General features: G+C 46.9%; 2 protein-coding genes across 7 annotated transcripts in view; both read left to right on the top strand.

Moving 5' to 3' along the window:
- Positions 1-16,011, top strand: part of LOC114020077 (zinc finger protein 239) — a 479,276-nt gene that overhangs the window by 318,972 nt on the left and 144,293 nt on the right. The window lies entirely within an intron of this gene.
- The window catches only part of LOC102945825 (zinc finger protein 436), a 1,196,575-nt gene that overhangs the window by 109,352 nt on the left and 1,071,212 nt on the right, over positions 1-16,011 (top strand). The window lies entirely within an intron of this gene.

A 16,011-nucleotide genomic window follows, 5' to 3' on the forward strand; every position in this document is an offset into this window, starting at 1 on the left:
AAGTAACTACATAAACAAACTCCCAAGAGATTGTACAGGAAGACACCAACCCCTTGTAAGATAAGAATGGGATGACAGGATAATGGATGAGGATGTTTTGTTCGAACTAGCGCATAGCGCACAGTCAACCTGTGGAACTCGTTGCCAGAGGATGTTGTGAAGGCCAAGATTATAACAGGGTTCAAAAAAGAATTAGATAAGTTCATGGAGGATAGATCCATCAATGGCTATTAGCTAGGATGGGCAGGGGTGCAAAACCATGCTCTGAAGTGTCCCTAGCCTCTGTTTGTCAGAAGCTGGGGCTGGTGACAGGATGGATCACTTGATAATTGCCCTGTTCTGTTCATTCCCTCTGAAGCACCTGCCATTGGCCACTGTTGGAAGACAGGTTACTGACCCAGTATGGCTTTCTTATGTACAAATTATAAGGGTGGTAACTATCAATATCTGGAGTGTAATACTTAACTTGTTTGTATCAAGGTATAAAAGGAGAAGTTATAGGAAGGGTAACTTTCTATCAGCCGAGGGGACAGGATCCTGGTGTCCTGACTGAGCCATGGTCATACATGTGTTAGTGTTCCTGTAACCCATTGGACAGGGTGCTAGTACTGTGCTTTGTTGACTATAAACCTGGCCGAGCGCTTTCGCCACCAAACCGAGCCTGTGGCCTTTCTTTATGAATAACATAAGGTCTGCTGAATCAGTAAACGGCCTTCCCTGCTCGTGCAGCTGACGTCTGAGCTCCAAGAACAACAGCACTGAGCAGCCGTAAGAACGTAGCAGTGTTGCTAACTCTCGTGATTTTGTCATGAATCTCGTGATAATTATTGTTTTCCTTAAAGCCCCAGCTCCTGGAGTCTAGTGGTGATGATTTCAGCCTTCCTTCTGAAAAACAAAGTAAGTTTCTAGCCCTCATACCTGTGGAGAAAGCATCAACATGTGACCCCAGTAAACCCTAAAAGCTCAAAAAGCAGAAGGCAAATAAAAAGACTCCCAAATCTAGTATTTTACATAATCTCATGATTTGAAAGCCAATCTCATGATTTTTGAACATCTGGGGTTGGCAATACTGACTTAGCAGCCGTAACAACTCTCTGCAGCACTCACCTTGATCAATCCGTCCATCAGCCCTCACAAAGACAGCACCGATCACAACATGTCATTCATGCCAGTCCTTCAACCACCCGCTGGCCAGGCTGTCAGTGGCACCGGACACCTGATCAGCATAGCACACTGCAGCCCAGAACCCCTGAGCTCAAGCAATCCGCCAGCTACAGCCTCCCAAATAGCTGAGGTTACAGGCATGTGCCACCACGCAGCACTAACAGCTGTGATAAAAGCTGAGAGCCTCCTAGCTCATAACCGCCCAACATGGTGGCAGGCCGATGGTTCCCGGAACCAAGTTGTTTAAATCACCCATACAGTTGTATTGCAATGTAGCACATAACACTGACTAGAAGAGGTTCCTTCCCCAGCATTGTCAGCCTGGGTGTCTGTCTCTGCCTTGGAGTTTTGAGTACCAAAGAAATCCTGGCTGGCTGTGACAGTCTCCTCCTGCCTGGGGTCATCGGTCACTTGGGTGCCTTTGGTGTAGTCCAGAACGTGCCAGGGTTTGGTGGTGTCCTCTTCTGCATAAACCCAGTCCAGGTCTGCATAATTGTAACAGGTACTGCAACAATGACTGGAAGTCTTGTTTTTATAACTGGCGGAGCTCCTTTCCTTTGTTGGGGCACTGGACCAAGTCCTATAAGTGCCCCGTCTCCTTCGTACGGTCTAATATCTGCTTGTAGATCTTGGCATTCCAGTGACTTCTGATGGGACAGGACATGTGCCTCTTCACAGAGGGCAAGAAAATCCACGACCTCGGCACAGGACCTCCCAGACCAGGGGTGGGCAAACTACGGCCTAGGGGCCACATACAGCTCTTCAGATGTTTTAATCCAGCCCTCAAGTTCCTGCCGGGGAGCAGGGTCCGGGACTTGCCCCGCTCCATGCCGTGGCTCCGCGGGGATCCCAGAAGCAGCAGCATGTCCCCACTCCGGCTTCTACGCGTAGGGGCAGCCAGGAGCTCCACATGCTGCCCCTACCCCAAGTGCCGCCCCTGCAGCTTCCATTGGCTAGGAACCGCAGCACTAACAAGTGTGATAAAAGCTGAGAGCCTCCTAGCTCATAACCGCCCAACATGGTGGCAGGCCAATGGTTCCCGGAAGGTTATCTCTGCAACCACAAGGGCTAGAAACAGGGTGCAAAACTGTGCTGGGCCTCTGGGATGTGCAGCACAGAACTCACAGCTCTGGGGGAGGACAGCAAAGGTCACTTGACACCACTTTTGCATCCTTGGGATTCCAGGCTGCTCTGGGGGCAGGAGGGGAGCAGAGCATCCCGCAGTGTAAGGTAGCCAGAGGAGCTACCCTAAGTCACAGGAGCCCAGTGTGGGCCGTCTATGGGAGACGGCACTGTGAAAAATGTCCATAGTGCTAAGAGTATGGACCTACTCCCTCTACCTGCAGCACATTCCCTCCCAGCCCCACTAGCCCCCAGCTGCACTCCCAGCACATCCCTTATGGCTGGGCTAGGGTGACCAGACAGCAAATGTGAAAAATCGGGACGGGGGTGGGGGGTAATAGGAGCCTATATAAGAAAAAGACCCCCAAATCAGGACTGTCCCTATAAAATCGGGACACCTAGGTGGGGCTTCCAAAGGGCCATTTGACACATAGCCTACCTCTGTGTTGCACAGAGCTTGTATGGTGGAAATTCTTCCCCAGCAAGATACAGATTTTAACGGCCCCTGTACAGTGCCACAGTGGGCTGGGCCAAGAGCTCAGATTCTGGATGCCGAGGGCACAGCCGGAGTGAATTTTCTGGCTGTGAAATCTTGGGATTCATCAGGCCCTGGCCTTGCTGCCTTTCTGCAGAATGTCACTGCGAGTTTGGAATGTGAAACTATTTCATGGGTTACCAAAGAATTGTGGTGACCGAGGCTCAGACACAGATCCAGCAGGTGGGGCGTGACCTTTGGAATGGCTTCCCTGTGTGTCTGAAAGAGGACACATCTGTGTGTAATTTTCTCTGTCTGTATTTGGTTCTGTTTGCTCTGTGTGCACCTGGAGTCTATGCATGCTGTGGGGGGTGAGTCCATAGATAGAAAAAGTTTATAAAAACAAAATTTCTGTGTTGTTAATTTATTGACTGCTTCAGGTATGGTAATAATACTAAATACTTATGGGTGAAGCATTTTGGAGCTCTGGAGTCTTAGGGGAAATATTTATTTGTATGAACTTCTCCTCACCTTTTTATAATTCTTCGCAAACCACTCAGACCGGATCTCTGGGCTGTGAGTCAGACAATGGCTTGTTGGTTACAGTCAGGATCTTTTAAGCAGGTATCTGAAGAGATCTGCAGCTTTCTGATTCATAGCCTACAATGTAAATACCTCCAACTGACCTGAAATGCTCAGAGGAGTCACCTCTTTGCTTTGGGTTGTCTAATAGTTGGAAAAGAACTTTTACTTCCTGTCCCTGTATTGGGACCAGCAGGCAGGAACCCCCCATCCATACCGAAGCAGGGTGCTGCATTCTGCCCTAATGAAGCGGACTTCAGCAGATGCCCACGGCATGCAGGGAATGCAGATCAGAGATGGGAAAGACGCCCCAATTCTGATGGCTCTACCCAGTAAATACAATGAGAAAACTTCAGATGATGCAGCATGTGGCAGCCCATCTTCTACCCAACACTGGGGATGTGACCCCATTACCCTGCCATTCCCACACCCTGCCTGACTGCCACTGAGCCTCACTGCAGGGGTCGGATCCACAAACGAACTGGGCCCCAATTCTCAGAACCCCCTTCTCTCCCCATGCACCTGACCTACTGCAGCAGCTGGGACCACTGAATTGGGGACAGGGCCTGCTCAATGACAGAAGCCCACCTCTGGAATCCCCTTCTTCCCCCACCCCACACAACGGCCTTGGAGCATGTGCACAAACCTAACCACTGTCAGAGCAAACTGCCTGGCCCAGCTCTGCACAGCAGCTCCTCACAGCGACCCCTGAGGGAAAGGGTAGGCCGTGTGCGCTAGTGGATAGGACACAACACTGACAATCAGGTGTCCTGGGCTCTGTTCCCAGCCCTGGCTTCACTTGCTGCTCCTCAGAGGAAGAGCCACTGCACAGGATGGAGGCAGTCACTGGTCATGGAGGAGTCTTACAATGGTGATAAATTTGTTTGGGCAGCCAAACTTTGACATGATTTTCCACAGAGCCTGACAGAATTGACAGAGTCAAAGGCTTTGGTCAGATCGATAAAGGCCATATACAGCTCCTGGTGTTTTTCTTGACATTTGTCCTGGATCTGCCTGGCTGCAAAAATCATGTTGGTTGTGCCTCATGATGTGAAACCACACTGGGACTGTGGAAGTACTTCTTCTGCAAGAGGGAGCAGGCGATTCAGTGAGATTCTAGCAAGAATCTTCCCAAAGTTGGAGAGGAGAACAATGCCTCGACAGCTGCCCTGTCTCCCTTCTTGAAAATGGTGATGATGTTTGCAAACTCTTCCAGTCTAATGTTCCAGCCACATTGGGTTCTACAGGAACAAAGGACTGGAAAAATCTGGCTAGAAATCTGGCATGCCATGAGAAGGCAGCAAATCACCAGAGAGCATTCCATAGGTGGAAAGAGCTTGAGATGAGACTTAGGGTATCTCTACACTACAGAATTAGGTCGAATTTATAGAAGTCGATTTTTAGAAAGCGATTTTATACAGTCGATTGTGTGTGTCCCCACTAAGTGCATTAATTTGGTGGAGTGTGTCCACAGTACCAAGGCTAGCATCGACGTTCAGAGAGTTGCACTGTGGGTAGCTGTCCCACAGTTCCCGCAGTCTCTGCCGCCCATTGGAATTCTGGGTTAAGCTCCCAAAGCCTGATGGGACAAAAACATTCCTGCAGGGGGTTTTGGGTACATGTCGTCAGTCGCCCCTCCCTCCGTGAAAGCAACAGCAGACAATCGTTTTGCACCTTTTTTCTGTGTGGGTGCCACACTGCTTTCAGCAGACAGTGCAGTAGGACTGCTAACCGTCATCATCGAACCACCGCTTCCGCTGCCACTCTGCTCTCCTGCTCTTATCTCGATAGCGAATTTCTTCATGTTGTCTGTCATGGGCTCCCGCTTCCGCTGCCACTCTGCTCTCTTGGTGGTCTCGCAGGGCCGCTTCCACTGCAACTCTGCTCGGCTGCTCTTGTCTCGCCATAAAATGGCAAGCGTGCAGCCCGCTCAGCTGTTGTGTCCTGGCAGCAGACGGTGCAGTTGGTCTGCAAACCATCGTCATTGAACTACCACTTCCGCTGCCACTCTGCTCTCCTGCTCTGCTGCAGACGCCACACGACGGCAAGCATGGAACCCGCTTAGATCACCACAGCAGTTATGAGCATTGTAAACACCTCTCACATTATCTTGCAGTATATGCAGAACTGGTATATGCAGAACCAGAACCTGCAAAAGCAGGCGAGGAGGCGATGGCAGCGTGGTGATGAGAGTGGTGGGGACATGGACACAGACTTCTCTCAAAGCACGGGCCCCAGCAATTTGGCCATCCTGGTGGCAATGGGGTTCATGCCGTGGAATGCTGATTCTGGGCCCGTGAAACAAGCACAGACTGGTGGGACCACATAGTGTTGCAGGTCTGGGATGATTCCCAGTGGCTGCGAAATTTTCACATGCATAAGGGCACTTTCATGGAACTTTGTGACTTGCTTTCCCCTGCCCTGAAGTGCAAGAATACCAAGATGAGAGCAGCCCTCACAGTTCACAAGCAAGTGGCAATAGCCCTCTGGAAGCTTGCAATACCAGACAGCTACCAGTCAGTCAGGAATCAATTTGGAGTGGGCAAATCTACTGTGGGGGCTGCTGTGATCCAAGTAGCCAACACAATCACTGAGCTCCTGCTATCAAGGGTAGTGACTCCGGGAAATGTGCAGGTCATAGTGGATGGCTTTGCGGCAATGGGATTCCCTAACTGCGGTGGGGCGATAGACGGAACGCATATCCCTATCTTGGGACCAGACCACCAAGGCAGCCAGTACATAAACCGAAAGGGGTACTTTTCAGTGGTGCTGCAAGCACTGGTGGATCACAAGGGACATTTCACCAACATCAACGAGGGATGGCAGGGAAAGGTACATGATGCTCGCATCTTCAGGAACTCTGGTCTGTATGAACAGCTGCAGCAAGGGACTTACTTTCCAGACCAGAAAATAACGGTTGGGGATGTTGAAATGCCTATAGTTATCCTTGGGGACCCAGCCTACCCCTTAATGCCACAGCTCATGAAGCCGTACACAGGCAGCCTGGACTGTAGTAAGGAGCAGTTCAACTATAGACTGAGCAAGTGCAGAATGGTGGTAGAATGTGCATTTGGATGTTTAAAAGCGCGCTGGTGCAGTTTACTGACTCGTTAGACCTCAGACTTCCCATTATTATTACTGCTTGCTGTGTGCTCCACGATAACTGTGAGAGTAAGGGAGAGACGTTTATGGTGGGGTGGGAAGTTGAGGCAAATCTCCTGGCTGCTGATTAGGCACAGCCTGACACCAGGGTGGTTAGAAGAGCACAGCAGGGTGCGCTGTGCATCAGAGAAGCTTTGAAAACCAGTTTCATGGCTGACCAGGCTATGGTGTGATAGTTCTGTTTGTTTCTCCTTGATGAAAACCTGCCCCCTTGGTTCAGTCTACTTCCCTGTAAGCCAACCGCCCTCCCCTCCCCCCTTCGATCACCGCTTGCAGAGGCAATAAAGTCGTTGTTTCAAATTCATGCATTCTTTATTAATTCGTCACACAAATAGGGGGATAACTGCCAAGGTAGCCCGGGAGGGGTGGAGGAGGAGGGAAGCACTGGGTGGGGTGGGGGAGGAGGGAAGGACAAGGTCACACTGCACTTCAAAACTTATTGAATGCCAGCTTTCTGTTGCTTGGGCAGTCCTCTGGGGTGGAGTGGTTGGGTGCCTGAAGCCTGCCCACCCCCGCCCCGCGTTCTTGGGCATCTGGGTGAGGAGGCTATGGAACTTGGGGAGGAGAGTGATTGATTACACAGGGGCTGCAGTGGCAGTCTGTGCCTTTCCTGCACCTCAACCATATGCCAGAGCATATCAGTTTGATCTCCAGTAGCCTCAGCGTTGCATCCTGCCTCCTTTCATCATGCTGCCACCACCTCTCCTGTTGCTCCAGCCATCTATCCTCTCACACGTCCCTCCTGTCCTCATGTTCATTTTGTGCTTTCCTGGACTCTGCCATTGTCTGCCTCCACACATTCTGCTGGGCTCTTTCAGTTTGGGTGGACTGCATGAGCTCAGAAAACATTTAATCATGAGTGTGTCTTTTTCGCCTTCTTATCTGCGCTAGCCTCTGGGACGGACATGCTAGTTGCAGCGTTGAAACATTTGCAGCTGCAGGAGGAAAAAAAGGGAGATTAAAATTGAAAAAGACACATTGGCCATTTAAAAGGAGGGGCTGATGTTTTCGGGTTAAGTGCAGCACAAACCCAACTAATCCCCCCCCCCCCCCCGAATTCTCTGGGATGATCGCTTCACCCCTCCCCCCACCGCCTGGCTCACAGCAGGGATGATTTCTTTTCAGCCACAGGCAAACAGCCCAGCAGGAACGGCCACCTCTGAATGTCCCCTGAATAAAATTCCCCTATTTCAACCAGGTGACCATGAATGATATCACTCTCCTGAGGATAACACAGAGAGATAAAGAATGGATGTTGCTTGAATGCCAGCAAACACCGGGACCGCACGCTGCCATGCTTTCTTATGCAATGATTCCAGACTACGTGCTACTGGCCTGGGGTGGTAAAGTGTCCTACCATGGAGGACACAATAAGGCTGCCCTCCCCAGAAACCTTTTGCAAAGGCTTTGGGAGTACCTCCAGGACAGCTTCATTGAGATGTCCATGGAGGATTTCTGCCCCAACCCCAGACACATTAACAGACTTTTCTAGTAGCTGTACTGGCTGCGAATGCATCCCAAGTCTTCAGGGCAAATTAATCATTAAACATGCTTGCTTTTAAACCGTGTATTATATTTACAAAGGTACACTCACCGGAGCTGCCTTCTCCGCCTTCAAAGTCTGGGAGCCTGGGTTGGGAGGGTATTGGCTCCAGGGTGATAAACAGTTCCTGGCTGTCGGGGAGAACGGTTTCTCCACTTGCCTGGTGTGCACTTTCTTCAACCTCCCCCTCCTCATCATCTTCCTCGTCCCCAAAATCCTCATCCCTCTTGCATGAGACTCCTTGCAGGAGTCCACGTACAGGTGTGGGGGCCGTGGTAGGGGCACCCCCTAGAATTGCATGCAGCTCATCATAGAAGCGGCATGTCTGGGGCTCTGACCCCGATCAGGTGTTTGTCTCTTGGGTTTTTTGGTAGGCTTGCCTAAGCTCCTTAAGTTTCATTAGGCACTGCTGCGGGTCCCTGTGATAGCCTCTGTCCTTCATGCCCTTGGAGATTTTTTCAAATATTTTGGCATTTTATCTTTTGGAATGGAGTTCTGATAGCACAGATTCGTCTCCCCATACAGCAGTCAGATCCAGTACCTCCTGTTTGGTCCATGCTGGAGCTCTTTTGCAATTCCAGGACTCCCCTCTTCTGATGAGTGTTAGGGGGCTTATTCATAGAATCATAGAATATCAGGGTTGGAAGGCACCTCAGGAGGTCATCTAGTCCAACCCCCTGCTCAAAGCAGGACCAATCCCCAATTAAATCATCCCAGCCAGGGCTTTGTCAAGCCTGACCTTAAAAACTTCTAAGGAAGGAGATTCTACCACCTCCCTAGGTAACGCATTCCAGTGTTTCACCACCCTCCTAGTGAAAAAGTTTTTCCTAATATCCAACCTAAACCTCCCCCACTGCAACTTGAGACCATTACTCCTTGTCCTGTCATCAGCTACCACTGAGAACAGTCTAGATCCATCCTCTTTGGAACCCCCTTTCAGGTAGTTGAAAGCAGCTATCAAATCCCCCCTCATTCTTCTCTTTTGCGGACTAAACAATCCCAGTTCCCTCAGTCTCCCCTCATAAGTCATGTGTTCCGGTCCCCTAATCATTTTTGTTGCCCTCCGCTGGACTCTTTCCAATTTTTCCACATCCTTCTTGTAGTGTGGGGCCCAAAACTGGACACAGTACTCCAGATGTGGCCTCACCAATGTTGAATAGAGGGGAACGATCTCGTCCCTCGATCTGCTGGCAATGCCCCTACATATACATCCCAAACATATACATCTTGGCAACAAGGGCACACTGTTGACTCATATCCAGCTTCTCATCCACTGTAACCCCTAGGTCCTTCTCTGCAGAACTGCTGCCTAGCCATTCGGTCCCTAGTCTGTAGCGGTGCATGGGGTTCTTCCATCCTAAGTGCAGGACTCTGCACTTGTCCTTATTGAACCTCATCAGATTTCTTTTGGCCCAATCCTCTAATTTGTCTAGGGCCCTCTGTATCCTATCCCTACCCTCCAGTGTATCTACCTCTCCTCCTAGTTTAGTATCATCTGCAAATTTGCTGAGAGTGCAATCCACACCATCCTCCAGATCATTTATGAAGATATTGAACAAAACCGGCCCGAGGACCGACCCTTGGGGCACTCCACTTGATACTGGCTGCCAACTAGACATGGAGCCATTGATCACTACCCATTGAGCCCGACAATCTAGCCAACTTTCTATCCACCTTATAGTCCATTCATCCAGCCCATACTTCTTTAACTTGCTGGCAAGAATACTGTGGGAGACCATGTCAAAAGCTTTGCTAAAGTCAAGGAACAACACGTCCACCTCTTTCCCCTCATCCACAGAGCCAGTTATCTCATCATAGAAGGCAATTAGATTAGTCAGGCATGACTGTCCCTTGGTGAATCCATGCTGACTGTTCCTGATCACTTTCCTCTCCTCTAAGTGCTTCAGTATTCCTTCACCCACTTACTTCACTGGTCCTTCTCACATGAACAGAGAGCAACAATAAATGAAGTCCAAAGGTGCAAACAATTTGATGTTTATTGGGGTGAACTTCCAGCAAGCATGATTCCAGTTTCCTTCCTTAGTGTCCCCCTTCCCAGTTCTGACACCACAGAGCCTTACCTGTGTCCCTGTTCCCATTCCCCCGATTAGCAAAACATGATTCCAATTTCCCCACCCCATTCCCTGTTCCCATTTCCCCCCCTTTACTTCCTGATTGACTGCAGACTATATAGTAAAACTTGAGTTCTGCTTAGCTATACCTTAACCAGTCATTTTACTGAAATGTAAGTAACCAATCCTAACATATTGTAACATGATTATTTAACCAGTTATATCCCACCACCTTAATTAGTTTGCACCCAGCAAAATTAATTATGCAGCAGACAGAAACAATCACAGAACCAGACAGAGATTATACAGACAAACAATAGGGAAATGGGGACTACAGTGATAGAACAACAAAGCAATGAGGATTTCACATCCCAGATATTGATAAGTGAGTTCTTGCCAGACAGGATGCTATAAAACTAACTTTCTTTTCACATCTTCCAGGCACTTCCCTTTCTCTGCAGGTGATAGGCATTATCAGGACAGGATTGTATTCCTAACAGCCCAATAGCACCTTATTTCAATGTGACTAGTTTGGAATGTGAGGATGTGACTGTTCACTTCCCAGCTTATGGCTGCCTCTGCTGCTTAGCCAAGACCTTAGCATAATAACAGGGCCTCAGACTGTCACAGTAAGAGAAGGCCCTTACACTGGCAGACAGTGATTTTGATTCTTTTATACCTCTGTAACTAGCTAAGTGATAAGAATACACCTAAATTAGAGTATAGGCCTTTACAGACAGGCCTGAATATCTATATCCTAACAATGAGCTCTGCATGGTCACCTCTGCTGATGAGCTCGCCACACTGGCCAAACAGGAAATGAAATTCAAAAGTTCGTGGGGCTTTTCCTGTCTACCTGGCCAGTGCATCCGAGTTCAGAGTGCTGTCCAGAGCGGTCACAATGGAACACTGTGGGATAGCTCCCGGAGGCCAATACCGTCAAATTGCGTCCACACTAACCCAAATTCGACCCGCCAATGTCGATTTCAGCACTAATCCCCTCATCTGGGAGGGAGACAGAAATCAATTTTAAGAGCCCATTAAGTCGACAAAAATGGCTTCGTTTTGTGGACAGGTGCAGGGTTAAATTGATCTAACGCTGCTAAATTTGACCTAAACTCATAGTGTAGACCAGGTCTAAGGTTAAAGGCCACCATAGATGATCAGCACCAAGAGAGGATTGCATCAGAGTATCTTTAAAGGCTCATTGCCATTGTGAGAATGCTTGCTATCCAAAACCTAGCACTGTGTGGCACTTCAGATCAGCTGTATGTGCCAAACAATGGAAACTTCCTTAAAATTGTAGAGCTGATGGCTGAGTTTGATGCTGTACTCCAGGAGCATCTAAGAAGAGTCACCACGCAAGAAATGTACACACACCACTATCTTGGAAAAACAATTCAAAATGAGATCATACAGTTACTGGCAACAAAAGTCAAACAGAAGATTGTGGCAGATCTGAAGTCAGCAAGATATTACTCTGTTATTCTGGACTGCACACCTGACATCAGCCATACAGAACAAATGACTTTAATGGTGCGTTTTGTAACAACAACAGAACCTAGTGAAAATATCCCAACAATGGTGACTGTCAGAGAGCATTTTCTGGAATGTATTGACATTGATGATACTACAGGAGCTGGTATGACAAATGTGCTTCTTAAAAAGCTGGAAGATACAGGAATTGCGATAGCCGACATGAGAGGTCAGGGCTACGATAATGGTGCCAACGTGAGAGGAAAGAACAGAGGAGTGCAGACCCAGATCCGAGAATTAAACCCTCGAGCTTTTTTTGTCCCATGCAGTTCTCATTCATTGAACTTGGTGGTCAGTGATGCAGCATCAGCTTCTAGTGAGGCTGCTGAATTTTTTAATGTAATTCAAAGCATCTATATATTTTTCTCTGCATCAACTCATTGATGGAAAATTTTGAAGCAACATCTGGGAACATCCTCTCTGACACTGAAACCACTGAGTGCCACATGATGGGAAAGTCGAGTGGATGCGATAAAGCCTATCAAACACCAAATTGGGAAGATAGGTGATGCCATAGTTGCCTTTATGGAGGATAATACTATGACAGGAACTGTTTGTGGGAGAAGAGTGGCAGAGGGAAATGGAATCGCCAGAAACATACATAACTTCAAATTTCTGTGTGGCTTAGTGTTGTGGCATGACATACTGTTTGAAATAAATGTTGTAAGCAAGAGACTCCAAGGTGTTGACCTTGATATATCTGGAGCAATGGAACAACTGGACAAAGCAAAGTCATACCTACAGTCTTACCGGTCAGATGAGGGATTTCAAAACGTTCTGAAGAGTGCACAGAAGTTGGCAGAGGAACTTCACACTGAAGCTCTTTTCCCACCCATTCAAGAATACAAGAGTCACCGAAGAAGAAGACATTTTGATTACGAGGCACGGGATAATCCCATAAGAGACCCCAAACAACAATTCAAAGCTGAATTCTTTAACCAGGTGCTAGATTGTGCAATACAGTCAGTTGAAGACTGTTTCATACAGCTCAAGGAACACAGCAGTATATTTGGGATGTTGTATGATATTCCCAAACTCCTCATTATACCTGAAAAAGATCTACACCAGCAATGCAGGGCACTAGAGACAGTGTTGACACATGATGACATGCGCAATATTGATGCGAGTGATTTAGGTGATGAACTGAAAGCCCTCTCAAGATACATTTCAGCAGGATCAACTCCAAAGGCTGTTCTGGAATATATGTGCAGAAATAAGATGACCACCCTCTTTCCAAATGCTTTTGTTGCTCTGCACATACTTCTAACATTTCCTGTAACAGTTGCCAGTGGAGAATGCAGCTTCTCCAAGCTGAAGTTCATAAAAACACATCTACACTCCACAATGACACAGAAAAGGCTGGTCGGCGTTGCAACCATCTCAATAGAGCATGAGCTGGCTCAGACTGTGGACCTTCAGCAGGAAGCAGTTCAAATCTTTGTACCCAAGAAGACACGGAAAGCACCACTTTGGTTATTCAAACAGATAAAAATGCCAGTGTTTACTATGCAGACAAGAAAAGTTACATTTGCTGTTCAGGCTTTTGAAAGTTAAGTAAAAAGAAAAGGAGTACTTGTGGCACCTTAGAGACTAACAAATTTATTAGAGCATAAGCACATCGATGAAGTGAGCTGTAGCTCATGAAACCTTATGCTCTAATAAATTTGTTAGTGTCTAAGGTGCCACAAGTACTCCTTTTCTTTTTAAGGATACAGACTAACATGGCTGCTACTCTGAAACCTGAAAGTTAAGTGTTACTTAAAATTTTTGAACAAGGCATTTTAAGTTGTTAGTTCTCCTTTATTGGGGTAGGTAGCAGAGCAGTACCATGAAAGGAGTAGAACAGGAAAAAGGCAGAATTGAGACCTTTCAAAGTTTTGGCCCTAGCGAGGGGGCACGGGGGCGTCATTTGAGTTCCCTGCCTCAGGTTCCAAAATGTTGTGGACTGGCCCTGTCTACACTACAAAGTTCAAAGCACTGCCATGGGTGCCAGTGCTCCTGGTAATCCACCTCAACAAGGGGCTTAGCTCCGAGCACTGGGAACCGAGCCTGTCCACACTAGCGCTTTAAAGCGCTCAAACTTACTGCGCTCGGGGGGTGATTTTTCACACCCCTGAGGCAGCAAATTAGAGTGTTTTAACTTGCCAGTGTAGATAATCCCTGAGAGTTAATTCAGTGAAACATTTTACATATACCCCCTCAGAAACAAAGAATCCCTTGTCTCTGCATCTGACTGCATAGAGTCGCCTAACAGTTTCCCAAGTTGTCTTCTCTGCTGCTGGGATTCCCTGAGTTCCCTAAATTTTTAACTCTAATTTTTTCTTCTTATTTTTAGAGCAGATGTTTATTCTGTTGGATCATCTGACTTCCACTCTGACTGAATTTCTGGCCTAGCGTCAAACCTTTGTTTTGATTCAATCCACCAATGGGGATTGCATTTTTGAAACTGTTATTTTGCTTCTCAATCCAGCCCTTAGTGTTTTTCCGCATGCCATTGCTTATGTGTACAACTTGATTCTCAAATATTCAATAAAGGCAGTATACTATCTCCTATGACATCTTTCTCAAAGGCAAAAATCTATTGTAATTTTTGCTGAACATTAGAACTGCCATAGTGGGTCAGACAAATAGTCCGTCTAGTCCAGTATCCTGTCTTCTGACTGTGGCCAGTGCCAGGTGCTTCTAAGGAATGAACAGAACAGGAAATCACTGAGTGAACTATCCCATTGTCCACTCCCAGCATCTGGCAGTCAGAGGATGGTTTAGGGACATGCAGAGCATGGAGCTGCATCCCTGATTATCTTGGTTAATAGCTGATGCACCTATCCTGAGGGACTGATCTAATTCTTTGTTGAACCCATTCATAGTTCTGGCCTTCAAAACATAATGAACACACATCTACAACCCCAGGATACCTTGACAACCACAAGAATTCTAAAAACATGAGTTATACACCCTGAAGTTAGGACATTTTAATAAAGACATGACATTTTGTTTTTATGCGCCTCTTTGTTCCTGAGCCCTTAGGGTGCAGTATGGCCAGTTCCACCAAGGCTGGAGTCTAAACAGCTGAATGAATCTTAGTCTACCCTCATCGTTTTCCTGGGCTAATTGAGAATATGAAATAAGAGAAATCCAAAGTATGACTGCAACCGGCTCCCTTGTATACAGGTCAGTTGGCCCTTTGAATTGGTGGAAATGGATTTAATAGGGCGATTACTTGCAACAAAGGAGGGATACCGGTATATACTGACAGCCACAGACTATTTTACAAGATGGGTTGAAGCATTTCCACTTTGAAATAAGCTGGCATGTGAGGTTTAAAAAAAAAATGTACGAAATTATACAGCGACTTGGATGTCCACAGCATATACTGACAGATCATGGGCCAGAATTCAATAATGAGGTAAATACTTTTTTCTGAGGCTGTTTTTGACTATGTCTTCAACCACACTTTCAGATCACAGATAGTTGACAGTGAACATGGGCTTCATTGCCCTGGTGAGTTTTTCTTTATGGGCATTTTTGCTGACAAGTTTCTATGAACTCCCAGTCAGCTTTGGCAAGGATTACTGCTGGTCACCCCATCCGGGTTGCTATAACATTTTATTCTTTGGTCTCTTTTTACCCACCAAACCTGTACAAAGGAAAGTTTATGGCATAACATTTTTTCTTTCAGTATAACCTAGACATTTGCAAAAAATTGGGAATATAGCGTAGCTTCACCAGCCCATACCACCCACAAACCAATGGATTGGCTGAAAACACAAAAAAAATCCATCAAAAGGTAATTTTATGGCTGGGAAAATTACAGTATTAATAGCAAGGAGAACGCACTATGACAGAAGCTACAAACTGCTTCAAAACTGTAGTACATTGCAAGTCCACTTGTCTTTTATTTCAAGAAAAATTAATTGTACCAGTAAACTAGAATGGCCTCTTTACGCCTTTTTATGCCTTTTGGATTACACCCTGTGGTGTAAGAAACTGCTCTCTGTAGGAATTAGCTACATCAGATAGCAGTTTTTAGCAAATTAGGACAACAGCGAATAAGAACAACCTTATGTTCTTGGTGGTGATGGGGGACTTCAACTACACAGACATCTGTTGGGAAAATAACACAGCAGGGCACAGATTATCCAAGAAGTTTTTGGAATGTATTGGAGACAATTTTTTATTTCAGAAGGTGGTGAAAGCTACTAGGGGAGAGGCTGTTCTAGATTTGATTTTGACAAATAGGGAGGAACTGGTTGAGAATTTTAAAGTGGAAGGCAGCTTGGGTGAAAGTGATCATGAAATGAAAGAATTCATGATTCTAGGTAATGGCATGACAGGCACCAACAGCCTTCAGGCCA

This window comes from Chelonia mydas, chromosome 14 (genome assembly GCF_015237465.2).
Source record: "Chelonia mydas isolate rCheMyd1 chromosome 14, rCheMyd1.pri.v2, whole genome shotgun sequence".
NCBI classification, from domain to species: domain Eukaryota; kingdom Metazoa; phylum Chordata; order Testudines; family Cheloniidae; genus Chelonia; species Chelonia mydas.